We start from the raw sequence: 13996 nt of genomic DNA, 5'->3' as shown, positions 1-13996 counted from the left end.
TGAAAGCAGTCATAAAATCAGTGTTTTGCAGACTTTTAAGTCAGGAATTATGTAAAAGTCAAAATGAGTTATTTGTGTATATTTCACCACACACAGGATAATATTTTCTACAATTTTTCTTATAATATTTCCTCAATGCAGACAACATGGTGGTATACTGGGATCACATCTGGTTTCGCCCCATGCCAGGCTGGTTTCCTTGGGTAGTCTGTCACCTTGTGAAGAAAGAGAGCCATTTTTGTATGCCTAGAGTTGCTAAGAACGTTGCATGTTAAACACTTGTTATCAAAATTATAAATTCCAGAAATAACATTGTGTTTTAAACTAAAGTTAGCAATTTACACTTAAATAGGACTGTGCGGTTCTGGGGAGTTTTTTTTTTTTGTTTTTTTTTTCCAGTTTTATTTCGGTTGTAATGTTTGCAGGCTTTCTCTGCCATTTTCTGAAGTAGCTTGGCTTCTGGGTCGCATCCTTGGCGAATAGTTCACCGACGTTTCGGTCGACATTGCAGTCGCCATCGTCAGGGAGCAGTTACATACTGATTCCGGTTCTGTTTTACATCAGGAACCTTGCTTTCAGTTTCATTCTGATTCTTATCAGAACAAAAAACATAGTAATATTTCCAAGTGTTAAACTAAAAATATGAATGTGGTTTGTCATTCTGCCTGGTTCATTAAACCATTAAACGATTATTGAAAACAATTCTCTAACATAGAAAAGAGGACAGACAGACAGATAGATACTCTTTGCAGTAGCCTGGATTTTTTTATATTTATATACATATATTTTTATATATTTATATATTTATATATACATAATAGAGAGATATATATAGAGGGCTTCAAAACATGAATAGGCCAATCGCTGCTGGCTTCCAAATTCTGGAGGCGAAGAGACATTCTTAATTTTTAGTTCAGCGTTATTGGTATTTGTATATATTTTTCTAGTGTAATATGCATCTTAATAGTCAACAGTTTTTGACATGCTTTGTTTATATACTTAACCTTTAATGTGCGTAACTACCAAAAATCATAACTTTCCAACTGACAGCACTCTTAATTCAATAAATACATGTAGAAGTAAATCCTATACATTGTGACAGATAAACCATACTCTTATGGCATAAGTGTCTGAATGATTAATTACATCCTAAAGCGCAGGTAAAATTGAAAGATTGTGTTTACCTTTTCTGCAGGATAAATCTTACGTAATTTACATTACGGGTCATAGAGTAAAAGAAACATACAAAAATACTTGAAACTGAAATAAAGATTTCAAAATTATTTTTTTTTGGGTTGGGTACTTTAAAGGAACCAAAACCCAAACTAAAAAATTGGGCACCCGCACAGGCCTACTTTTTTAACAGGAAATTGTAGTAAACTGCTTTTCCTATAGTAATGAAGAATTTAGTTTTTATTGCTCAAAAATTGGTAAGACATAGATAACACAATTTTACTCATAGTATCGCAATGGCACAGCTAGTAGCATGTAAGGTTTCCAGCATGTCAGTTATGGCTGTGAAGATTTATTTTTGGGGAAGTATAACATTATTCATGAATTTTAAAACATTTTTCTTACTGGATGTGTACATACCTGTATGTTTATGAACATTATTTTTTTTTACACATTTAGTCCTTTTTGTTGAAACAAAAAAAATTAACTTTAATTTGAATGCGTCGATGCAGCCCTGCCACAGCGATTTCCAAGCATTAAAGGCGTCACGGAAGGCATTCTCCCGAATAGCCTTGAGAGCCGCGGTGCAAGCTGCTTGGATCCCCTCTGTCGTCTCAAAATGCTCGCCTTTCATTGGCCTTTTCAAGCGAGGAAACAAAAAGAAGTCCGGGGGGGCCACATCTGGGCTGTAGGCCGGCTGCGGAAGCATTGGGATGCCGGCCTTGGTCAGGTAGCTGTTCACAAGAAAGGCGGTGTGAGCCGGGGCGTTGTCGTGGGGCAACTTCCAGTCAGCTGCGATGTCTTGTCGGACCCGATTGACCCTTCGTTTGAGTCTCTTGAGCACTTCCACGTAAAACTTGGCGTTGACGGATTGTCCAGGAGGAACAAATTCATGGTGGACGATGCCTTTAATGTCAAAAAAGACAATGAGCATCGTTTTCACTTTAGATTTGCTCATTCTTCCCTTTTTTGGGCGAGGAGATGCCGGTGTGTGCCACTCGGAAGATTGCCTCTTTGTCTTGGGATCATACTCAAATATCCATGACTCGTCACCTGTGATTACGTTATTCAAAAATTGGGGGTCACTTTCACACATGTTCAAATTTTCTTGGCACACTTCCACTCGCCGCAATTTCTGGTCATCAGTGAGCACTTTTGGGACCATCTTCGCGCACACCTTGCGCATGTTCAAATGCTCCGTCACAATGTCATGAACCACAGATTTTGGTAAATATAACATCTGGGCAATTAAACGAATACTCAGTCGACGGTCTGAGTTCAAAACTTTGCGCACATGAGTCACATTGTGGGGGTTTGTCGAAGACGAAGGTCTTCCAGCACGGTCTTCATCGGCGATCTCTTCCCGGCCCTCCGAAAAGGCCTTCTGCCACCGAAACACATCACTTCTTGCTAAAGCATCATCTGAGTAAGCCTGCTTGATCATATCAAACGTCTATGTCGCAGATTTACCGAGTTTCACACAGAATTTAATCGCGTACCTCTGCTCTAACGAACGCTGCATTTTCGGCTTGCACCACTCACAGAAACACGTCGCGCCAAAAAGCCTGTCCTGACTCTCCAGCTGCTCGGAGACAACTGACCAGCCGCTCATTCGTTAGCTAGGAACCCCCTCTACCGAATCCAGTCAGTGTGCGCACACTCCGAAGTACAGTCGCGGCAGAAGAAAATCAGTCCTATTACTTTCTGGACAAACCCTGTACTTATGGTAAATATGCAAAACATTATTTTAAATTGCTTTATGATGCTAATGCATTTTCTTAATGTTGTGTATTGAAAGAACCTATATCAGATTTACATTTGTAACTGCACAAATTTTCAATTTCAATAAATAAAAACATGATTATGATGTACCAAATTTTAAACCTGCAGTTTTTTTTTAGCAGAACATTTTTTAATTAAAATTGTAAAATCAGTGATAAAGAATAATTTGCTGATGTATAAAATATATTAATATTTCTAAAAGTTTAGTATCTGGGTTGAAAATAAACAGTTTGTTTTAGTGAAACTTGCAGGTGTTGCTTGTAACATATGAAAAAATAAATTTCTGTATATTTATCTTTCAAAAATTTTTATTTCATTTTTTTCCCCCCATAAAATAAAAATACAACTTATTTCTAGAAAACAATTAATTGTTCATAACTAGAAGGAATGAACGAACTCATGCAGCTTGTAACCATTATTATGTGAACCTGTAGCTTTATGAAATGGGCTGCATTTAACTGCCGCCTGTTATTTTCTGCTGTTGCGTGGCACATTAAATGATACTGCTTAACGCTGCTTGCCACCATATTGATGTGCCTCTTCCTCGGAATGGTATATATGGTTGATTGGGTGGAAACCTTCAAAAACTAAACTTTGTGGAACGTGCTTCCAGATTCTTTCTAATGGGTGAAGTATATTGCATGAATATACAGCAGACTGAAAGGTCACACTACCAGTTAATTGGTTATTCACAAACTGCTTCCAGACTAGTAAAATTAATTAAGTTGGTACCTGTGTTATACAATTTTTTTTATGTAAAGTAAATATCAAATTGAATTTTTAATATTCACAAAGTCAAATTCTAATTATTCTCAGCAATACTGGATCAAAGCAAAAAATATTTTAACAATTGTAATGTTTGAACTGATTAACAAATTCGGCCTATAAATAACACTGAACAATAAGAATAATAAACCATGCATAATATTAATATTAAGCATTAATTTAAGCAAACCTGAGTGCCAGATTTTAATTTTTTTAAGTAACCAACTTTATTTGTGCTAAACAATTAAAACACAAAAAAAAAGGCTAAGTATTGACATGCACGAATCTTAGGCTTGCATGTTTTAAAGCTTTGCAACAAATGCCTAGCTTCACATCATACACAAAGCTTTGAATCACAACCGAAGCTTCGAATAACATGAATAGCATTTTTCTGGCAAAATAAAATCAAATATTAAAATGTGCTTTGATTGATTCGCTTAGCTGTAGCTTCACACAGGCCTTCTGTGTAAACTATCTCTCATTTGGCCTATTGGCATAAAGATTGGAAAAATTAGTGATTAGAATCATACTGGTATGCCACTACTCAGCTTGGCCTAGGAACTCCCAGATTATTTAACTACCAGCGACTAAATCAAAACCCTGATATAACGAGGTGGCTCAGTGATAAATGCTCTGTTTCAGCCACAACCTTGAATATATGAGCGATTATACGAGCTGTTCACATCCTGGAAAATCAGGGAAAAGCCATATATATTTCCCAGCGATAGTAATTTGAGGGAAAAGATCATGCTGCAGTTTGATAGGGAGAAATATTCTCACAGCCTAGAATTATTATCTAATTGTTTTTCTTCTTTCTTGTTGAAAGCTCATAGAGTATTGCCAGGTTGTACTACTGATGTTTAATAGCCTTTGGAGTAACCTTTACTATGAAAACTATATGAACATACTTGTTATATTGAAATTTACTTGACCTATAAATTTTTTTTTTTTAAATTCACTATTTAATATTTTTAAATCACGTAAATAAACTTACTGTGAGTGGGAGCAACCAAAAAAAAAAAAACATTATGTTTGGAAGCTTTAGTTTAATTCTAACTTCTAGTGAACAAAAAGGTTTTGTACATTTTGATAGAGAATTCAAGTAGTTATGCTTATAGGTAGTTTATACAAGAATTATAAAGAAAGAGCACGAACATTAATTCTATGAGCGACTGTTAAAGAACCATAATTGTTTGTAAAACAAACCTTAAGAGTGAATTATTCATTAATACTGGATTCTGGAGTTATTCAAGGTATATACTCCACCAACAAAATTCTACAGGACATGTGGATAATAAAGTCAAGACCAAATTGCCGCACTAAACTTGAACCACGAGATTCTGGGAAACAACAGCGACAACATTCCAAGTATCGGAGTTTTTCAACAGTTTCTTTGAGAGAACTCTTCATTCCCTGCAGCGTGAAGCCGTTTTTGAATCATCTTCAGTTTTGTGAGTGCCCCTCGTCAAACATCTATTGCGAGTTGCTTTACTTGTTTCTGAGTTTTTTGTAACTAAGTTTTTTTGGTTGGGTCATTCCATGCCAAATCATTCAACCAAGATACACATTGTCCACCCCACCATCTCAGATTTGGATGAAATTTGATACATTTGGTAAATGGTATCTTCAGACAAATAGAAGAACCTGTATTTTTCATTTTTGGAATATTGGCTCTGGTTTGGAATTTAAAGCCCTTCAAAGTTTTGCTTTGTTTGGTGGAATTTTTTTTTAATTTGCAATAAAAGTCTAGTGACACATCCTGTTTCAACTTAAATTTGTAATAACAGTTATTAATGTAGAATTGTAAAAATTCACCATACTTAATCAGAATTTTATGTAGAATTCAAATATCACTCGTAAAATGTAATTAAATGCTTAGAAGTACGTGCAATTCATGGTAGAAGTGGAAAAAAATGAATTACCAAAAATAGTAAACATCAGTTCAGTAAATTTATTATAACTTTTATCTATTTATCTTTATGATCTTGGGCTTGGTACCATCAGAAAGAGCACAAAATTTGCTACAAAATGATGAAATAAAATTTGTGGATATTTACCTTCTCACTTTCAATCTACCTAAAGAAATGTTTTGGTGGATAGAATTTTTGTTAACTGTAAATACATACAATACATAGGTTTACATAAATAAAATAAAATTACAGAATTACAGTATTACAGTTGAAAGTTAGGCCTGCAAGCTGTGCTCAAAAAATTGAATTTTTTACAATACCGGTGTCACTTAATGTTGTACATACCTGAAGTAGGCCTACTTTAAGTTATTTATCAATGTAATATATGAAAAAGCTGATTCCATTTTGATGAATTTTTTCTCTCAGTCTATAATGCAACCATCCAACCAGTGTCTCAAGTTCCGAAACATTAACAGTGCAAAGATTGTTGACTAATGGCACCCAGCAGGAATCTTCCTGGACATAATTACGATGTTCTGACTAGTAAAATAATTTAGCTGGCCATTGAGGATGCATAAACTCAATCATTGCATCTTCATCTTTCTCAAGCACCAACCTAAAATTATCATCATAAACTGAACACAAATGCAAATTTTTATAATTTTGAGGCTCCCTTTTTTTACTTCTGGGTATTTAATTAAATTTTAAGAGTGATATTTAAAATCTACATAAAATTCTGAATAAGTATGGTGAATTTTTACAATTCTACATTAATAACTGTTATTACAAGTGTAAGTTGAAGCAAGAAGTGTCACTCGACTTTTGGTGCGGATTAAAAAAATTCCATCAAACAGAGGGAAACTTTGAAGGGCTTTAAATTCCAAACTAGAGCCAATATTCCAAAAATGAACAATACTGGTTCTTAAATTGGTCTGATGGTACTGTTACGGCCGTCGACTTACTCTTATCGGTGTCGACCGTAAAGATGGAAATGAAGGGAATATGTATATGAAAAGTTGATAATGAAATGAATCTTGAAGGATGATGGGGAAAGGGAATGGAAGGGAATGGAAGTGAATCTACTGGGATCGTCTGTGTTCCTGATATCGTGACGGCCCTGTCATGAGTATCAGGTTCTGGGGGCGGTTCCACCACTCGTGTTTTTCCTTAATAATCCTTAAGGTAGGGTGACGAGTGCCTATTTGCAAAACATTTTAAATAAAGAGGTTAAGGGTGAACGTTTCCACAAGAACATGTTTATTTCCGCAGTTTCAGCTAACAGTTTATTCAACACATATATCAAGTCTCTACTTTCTGGGTCTTTATAATTACAATTTATAACATTCTATTACTAACACATAATTACTGAACCATAGTCGTGCCTATAAGGGATACTGTCATTAATAAATAAACCGTGCTGTCGGCCATTTCCTAGAGCTTATTCTTATCCTCATTTGTTCCGTTACCAACTGTTGCAGACTAATTTCTCCCAAGTTACATGACGGGTTTAAATTAATTTATTATTCATAATGCAGACCTGCCAACTCTCACGATTTTGGTGTGAGGCTCACGATTTTAAGGTCCATCTCACGCCCTCACGCCAAAATAATGTTTCCTCACGATTTTTCGGGGCCCCAAGATTTTGTTTGTAAAAGTTACAAAACAAGTTTTACGAAAGCTTACAGTAACGAGTTTCCATCAATACTCGAGTCACGTATAGGAAGAAATTTTGCGTTTTGTAGCGTGTGCCGTGCTGATTTTTCTATCTCGCATAGTTGAAGAGGAGACATGAAACATGTCGCTACAAAAAAACACAACTAACACATGAAGTGTATTGCTTCCAATAAAAAAATAATTTGGCTGTGAACAGTGATAATAGTGTTACACGAGCAGAATGTTATTTTACATCTTTTATAGTTGCGGCCCTGCATGATCACTACACGACAGCGCTAAATTATGTTCAACTAAATTAAATCTGCAACCTATAATTTGTTTAAATAAATTTTGAAGCAGAGACCATGTAACATATATACAGGTATGTCACTTAAATTTAAAGATTCTCATTTGTTGTTTTTCATATCTAATCTGTATTTATGGGCCTGAAAATTTTTATCGAGGACCTCATGATTTTTTAAATTTGAATGTTGGCAGGTCTGATAATGTCTACCGCGTGATTGTTAAACTATGTATTCTTAGTTTTTGAAATGAGAGTGAGAGTTATCGAATATTACCAGCTACATGGGCATAAGGCCGTTGTGCTGCTGTCTAGTGTTAAACCATCGTCGCATCGTGACTGGTGACTCACCAATCGTCGTCTCGGCGGCGGAGTAGCGTGGCTTCCAACTGACTCTGTGACTCTCCCTTCTCGAATAAAATCTCCTGGTATATGAAGCCCGTCCTGACCCTGTTTGCGTGTGTTTGTTAATAACATAAACAGTTCCGCTTTAGCGCCGCTCATTACACACTCCCCCTCTTTCCCTGTGCCTATGACCGAGTTTCGCTGCGCTGTGACCAAGGTTGCACCAGCTGAGCGCGAGTGGCAACCTCCCTGTTTGTTTCCGCGGCCGTGTTATGCTATCGTTTGCAAACTTTCTCCAACTCCCACTTCACCTGTCCTTCAATGTTTCCTGCTGCGTTTGTCATTTCCTCATCGTGTCCCGCTGTTCCTGATCGTCTGGCTAGCTATTAAAAACAAAAAAGCTTTCCCTTGTATCCTACAGTATTTTTGGCTGTTACAATACCATGTACCAGTGGCGTCTTGTTAGGGCAAGCAAGGCAAGCAGTGCTTGCCCAGGCAGTTTCCAGACAATGTATTTTTTAAATAAATATTTTATTCAGAATAGTATTTTACTTTGGCTTATGCAGTTAGGTGTATGTATTTTTTTACATTATCTTCTTGGGACCCAATACTGTGCGCTGTGCGCTATAAGAAAAGAACTCGACACACAAAACATGCTGTTTTAGAAGCGTTGCTAGGTTTAGAAGCGCTGGTAGGACCGCTTTCAGCAGGAATGCTGCCGCAGTAGTTTCCTTTAGGAAGGGGGGTGGCATGGTAACAAAGGTTCGAGGAAGAGATTGGCTGTAAAAATACGTGGTAGAAGCTACGAAAGTAACACTTTCTTGCCAAACTGAAGCGAACATGGCCGAAGCAGACGGTTGAATTATTCCGCCGACTGCTTCGGCTATGTCCGCTACAGTTCAGCACGGCAGGTGGCGAAGTGGCGTTTCAGGAATGATTGACGTGCCAGTGTGTTGGTACGAAAAATACCAACATTTTATTTTTACTATTCTAGTACATTTTTATGAGGTTCTTATCTTTATTTTAAGTACTTACTTTGCCATGTTTTGTCTGTTTATATATTTTGTACCAGATATCGATGATACTACACTCCCACTTAGTATATAAATAATGTAGAGTAGGTATTTATTATCAGAATAATGTAAGTCAATCATTATTTTTCAAAAATAATTTATAATTTTAAAAAAAATGTCAATTTTTCTACCTGTGGAATAGTCAATGTTCAGTTAAGAAAACTACTTATTTAGCACCCTTTTGTACCTTGAAATCCATATTTTCCCGGGGAGGGCCCCCCCCCCCCCCCCCCCCCGGCATGTTTTGGGGTGAACGGAGTTGTTGCTTCCCCTCATGTAAACCTCACGCCTCGCCAATGCCATGTACCAAATTTCAACCAAATTTGAGATGGGTGGACACCCCTGGATGATCTGACATGGAATGCCCCTGTTTGGATGAACTGCGAGTAGCATATGCTGGCTGATATCTAATTGTCATTTTTTTTAAGAATATATAGTTAAACTAATTTTTTCTGATGTTTTTAATCATTTCTTTGATTTGAAAGTCCAATAGTAGTTTGATTTGAGCTTGGTGTGTACATATCAATTTTTTTATGGCACCCAGACTTAACAAATATTACTGTTTCCTTTAGAGTGATGATAGTAGTTCTATCCTTTGAAAGTTTGATGACTTGAAATTTTGAATTAAACTAATTTACGATGGTGGAATATACGGGTGAGAAGGTATTTAAATGAATTATGTGTATTATATTGTATAGAAAGTGACTCTAGTTTTCTTGAGGTGTGAGAGTGTTTATTTAGATTTATAAGAACGTAAGTTCTACGATGAGCGGCATAAGCAACAAATTTTTTACTTTAAACTGCCATCACTCATATTGTGAAAGCAATTTTTTTATGGATGCTGTTTTCATGCATAATCATACACATTAAAAAATGTAGTATTCAAGGTTCTGTTTTAACTAGGCCAGGATGGTGGAGGCTAGATTTTTCGTTATTTATTTCAGTTAATCCTAAGTAGTTAAATTATTAATTTTTTTTAAGTGAAATTTGTAATATTGGCCGTGAAAAGCCAGGGAAATTTAATTATGGATTTGTTTGGACACCTTTTATAATAGTAATATCGTATGCATAACGCAGTTGCAGAAACCCTGAAAGTGAACTTAAAATTAATGACCATGATGTAGTTTTTAAAACAAAAATTCTATTTATGGAAATTGGTCTGACTTATGAAATGCACAGAAGTAGAATTTATATGGTGACAGAATTTAATAAAGAACAAGAATGCAATGCTTGCCTAGTAAAACATCTGAGGAAATTGTTCTAAATAAAAAAAAATGTCAATACAAATGCTATATAACTCATGGCAGGTGAAGAACCCAGCCTGAAACATTGGTCACCTATTAGGAGGACCTGGGTTGAAATCCTGGTGTAACCATCCTGAGTTTTGTTTACAGTGATTTTCCTGAAATCACTGCAGGCAATGCTGGGTTGGATCCAAACTGTAGGCAATCAGTTATTCCTTCTCCAGTTTCCGAGACGTAAAACCATGCAAATTGTCACCCAGATGTGCATCACTGTCGATTTCAGCCATCTGACACTGTTATCTCTAGTAACTGCCAACCAAGCGCCCAATCAGATGTTGTTAATGGAGCTACGGCACACCCGTAGTCGCAGCGAAGAGAATGCTACCCCCGTAGCTTCGCTGCAGCACCATGAACTGTCGCCACCTCAAGCCAGGCTTCAGCAGTGTCCTGTGGCTCTGTTCCCCAGCCTGCCGGGACAGTGCCAACCACCTTGAGTGGCTACATCCTTGCCGGCACCCCTAATCTTTGAAAGTGAAGATTCTGTTATCATTGCATGCATTTCCCACAAACTTGATCAATAAGAACAATTTTATACTGCCTTAAGTAAACCTGAATGAGAAGGATTTGGTAAAATATGTATACTTCCAGAGTGAAAAATACAAATTTTGATCCAGTTGTTTCAAAGTACAGGCTAAGCCACACTCACACAGTCATGCCAAGAAAAGTGTTAAAAACACACTGTTTCAAACATGTAGATTGTGGATGAGTTTATGTACAGGATGTTGGGAAATAGATGGGCATAAATTTAATGGGTGGCAGGGAATGCCAAAACAAACCATTGTGTTATGGAACGTATTTCCAGAAATGTGAGCCTGCAAAATTACAAGTGCACGTGGTAGAGTGCAAATTTTCAAATACATGCGCACCAGAGCACCGCTCCACTGCCTGAGAAGATGCGTGATTGCAGTGCCGTAATTTTTAAATGCTCTCCGGAAGCAGGCGACAAGCCGGGTGCAGACGTGTAGTTAGCCATGCACATACACACTAGCAACCAGCTGTCTGGTGTGCAGCATCCTTTGTGTATGAAACTCCCAGTCTGGCAGTCGCTGGTCAAGACTGTACACGTCCTTGTTATATACAAACTCTTGTTTGTGTGTTTCTTTTTGCCTCCCTGTATACTATTAACATTCTGCCAATTCTGTGAATGTAAAGTCTGCTGTGCTATTGCTGTTTGTGAAATCTGTAATTGCATCACTGTACTCAGAATCAACATCGCGATAATCGCCTGAAGCCAAATGTGTAAACGTATCACAACCTTCCACTGTGCTGTACACCAGAATGCTGGTTGCTAGTATGTATAGCTAACTCTAAAAAACTGCACTCAGTTTGTCACTTGCTTACTGTCACTGCATTACAATTGTGCATCCTCTCAGCCAGTGGAGTAGTGCCTGGATGCTCGTGAAATTCAAATTTGTGCCCTGCTGTTCATGCCTGAAACAAAAAAAATTGTTTTGGTATCGCCTGCTACTCATAAATTTTATGGCTAGCAATTTAAGAACATGGTGTATAAAGAATGAAAACTTCATACAATATCAATTTATTATTTCAATGGTAGTAACTATTTTTATACTGTATTGTGGATCCAGAGGGATTGGGGTGGGTGGAGGTGAAAGCCTCCCTTCTTCCCTCTGTTTGCAAGCTGAAATTTTTTTTTTTTCATTATTTTCTCATCTTTCATTCTTCATCATTGTCTTCCTTCTGAAGCTTTTGAATCCACCACTGTTTGTAGTTACTGCTGAAGTAATAGTAATCCCATCAATTTTATTTTGCCACATTACGCGCAGATTTAAACAAATATTTAATGTGTGTTTAAAATTAAATATATTTGATGTGAGGTCATGTTTCTACTGTATAAATACATGGTCATGGAGAAGGATTACCAGGATTCTAAACTGTTGTTATAAAAGATTTACTGCATATTCTCGTGGAACATCTTAAAATTAAAATTTCCATGTCGTGCCAAGCAACATTTCACACTAAAGCGGAGTGAACAGGTAGTCCCACAGCCCCACTCTCGCTTCTCACGCATGCAGCGTTTAAGCCTCTTGTTCACAAAGTCTCATGAAAGCTTTATACTTTTCTGTGGGATATGTTAAAAACATTGTGTACCCTAGGAAGAGAAAAAAAAATTCAGAACCTTGTAGAGAGGTTCGTTGCCTTATATACGACTAACTATAGTCATGATTCAGAAGACTTCTCAGGAGATTCTATACGGTCTAGAGTCACCAAAGCTAAAATGGCACCCATGTTGAATTGTACTTAACTAAGTCTTAAACTTTAAACTTTTATGAGTATTTTAAGATGCCCCATTTGTATACAGAAATTCTTCTTTTATAATAGCAGTTCAGAATGCTGGCAATCATTCTCAGTTAAGCTGTGTACCTGTATACAACATATTTTGTGCATGCTGTTGTCTATTTTTGAAGTGTTGATGTAATAACATTATGCCAACAATAAATTATTATACTTAAAGTTTTGTGCAAGTGTATAAAACTCCTCTTGTAAAACAAATTCTGCAGTAATTTATTCTTGTTAATGTTTCAGAATAATAACAGCATTTCTGAGTAATGCTTACACCAAAATTGTTGTTTGAAATCAAATTTATAATGGTAATGAACATCTTAACTATTACCAATGCCTAGTATGTTTCTATCTTTCTTCTGTGTGTGTTTTTATACTATATTTCAGACTGTCGACCAGTTTAAATCTTTAACAGACACAGAAGTGTTAGTTGATACACTTAATGAAGAAGGGTGTGAGGAGTAAAAGTTGTATGAGGCAGTGCCAAGTTTTAAACCCCTCCTCTCCCATCCCACACCAAAGGCTGAAAGAAAGTTACAGATTCTCATGTAACATTCAACGTTAATTCGTCATCTCACATTTTTAGAAAACTAGTAACAACTAGTTTTTAGAACAGGCTCACAATACCTAATGTAATGTCTCAATGAACCACTTGCATCAGTAACATAGTGGCCTTTTGCTCATGTGTTAGGTAATAGGTGTCTCTTCATGGTGGTTTCACAATGCAGCATCTTGATTTATGCTAAACTACTAAAAGTTAACAAAAAAATTATTTCTCTACCCAGGAGGTAATGGACAAGACACAAATTTGTAATTTTTAGGAGAGCAAGTTTTTAATTAGCTTTAACTTTATTTTCAGGTTTCACTAGTAATAGAAATTGCTTTATGAAAGTTAACCACATTATTCTTGGTATTCTTTTTGAGATGAAAATACTACATGCACTATAACAGTTTTATTTTTTATTTGTGTCAACTCTATTGCATACAAAAATGAACATAGTGTATTTTACCTCTGGGGAAATGGTTTGTGAATTGTTACTAAAATATGGTAAGGATCAATTCATCTTTAAAAATGTCAACTTTGTTTTATCACTTGTTTCAGTATTTTCTTTCTTTACCTTTTAATTAGAGAAAACAGTGATAACTTGAAGATAACTCCTACTCACGATGAACATGTCGGAACACTGTAACTGGAATGTTCATCAAGGCTTATTTTCATTTGTGGCTGTAGTTGATATACCAACTAGAGTATGGACTAAAGTTTAGAGGGTTACAGTATGTAAGTTTGTGTTCTTAAAGTATACTATGTACTGGTAGAGCATTGGTAATTGTCACTGTCCTTTCAAGAAAAGTGGCAGCTTTAGTGTTATTGATGAATGACCTTCTAAA

General features: G+C 36.3%; 1 protein-coding gene across 4 annotated transcripts in view; it reads left to right on the top strand.

Moving 5' to 3' along the window:
* LOC134541467 (uncharacterized) overlaps nt 1–13996 on the top strand; it is a 182180-nt gene that overhangs the window by 155256 nt on the left and 12928 nt on the right. The gene's annotated exons all lie outside the window — the stretch shown is intronic.

The sequence above is a fragment of the Bacillus rossius genome, chromosome 1, assembly GCF_032445375.1.
Source record: "Bacillus rossius redtenbacheri isolate Brsri chromosome 1, Brsri_v3, whole genome shotgun sequence".
Taxonomy (NCBI): domain Eukaryota; kingdom Metazoa; phylum Arthropoda; class Insecta; order Phasmatodea; family Bacillidae; genus Bacillus; species Bacillus rossius.
The sequence above is the reverse complement of the archived record's forward strand: the minus strand, read 5'-3'. Positions and strand labels throughout refer to the sequence as shown.